Raw genomic sequence first — 932 nt, forward strand, 5'->3', positions numbered from 1 at the left:
AATTCCTTTTCGCCAAACCGACATACACTCGCAAACACGCGGACAGAAATTACGCCTTTTGAGAACAGCAGCAGGTTTAAACACACATCAGTTACAACCTATAATGTGTCCGTTATTCCCACCGTGAACGCCAAACAGTATGTCGGTGAAACTACCTATTACGCAGTCACTTTACCTGCTCGCAATGGCCAATCAGCGGCCGAGGTTGGGCGGCCAGTCCGATCGTTGACAGGACAGTCATTTCAATACGATTTTCATGTCAGTTCTTTCGTGTGTGTGCGTGTGTGTGTGTGTCAGTGAGTTTGTTTGCGTGTGTTTCTTTGTGTGTGGGGGTAGGGGGGTAAGTTTGAGGGGAGGAGGGTTATGTGTGTGTGGGGGAGGGGGTTGTGTGTGGGGAGGGGTTGTGTGTGGGGAAGGGGTTTGTGTGTGGGGGGAGGGGAGTTGTGTTGTGGGGAGGGGGTTGTTTGTGTGGGGGGAGGGGGGTGTGTGGGGGAGGGGGTTGTGTGTGGGGGAGGGGGTTGTGTGTGGGGAGGGGGGTTGTGTGTGGGGGAGGTGGGTTGTGTGTGGGGGAGGGGGTTGTGTGGGGGGGAGGGGGGTTGTGTGGGGGGAGGGGGGTTGTGTGTGGGGGAGAGGGGTTGTGTGTGGGGAGGGGGGTTGTGTGTGGGGGGAGGGGGGTTGTGTGTGTGTGGTGTGTGTGTATGTGTGTGTTTGTTTGTTTGTGCGAGCGTGTTTTTTTTATATGAAGGAGCAAAAGGAGAGAGAGGAGGAACGGAAAAAAGTTAAATTTCGAATACAATTTTTTTTCTCCTTTCAAACTGATTGTCGATATAGATCTCTCAAAAGTCCTTTTTCCCCTGCTGCGTGGTTTACAAAGGCATGATAGAAGCTGATAGTCAGAAACAGGTTTCATTTTCGTACGTAATAAAGGTTCT

Source organism: Penaeus monodon, chromosome 33, assembly GCF_015228065.2.
Source record: "Penaeus monodon isolate SGIC_2016 chromosome 33, NSTDA_Pmon_1, whole genome shotgun sequence".
Lineage (NCBI taxonomy): Eukaryota > Metazoa > Arthropoda > Malacostraca > Decapoda > Penaeidae > Penaeus > Penaeus monodon.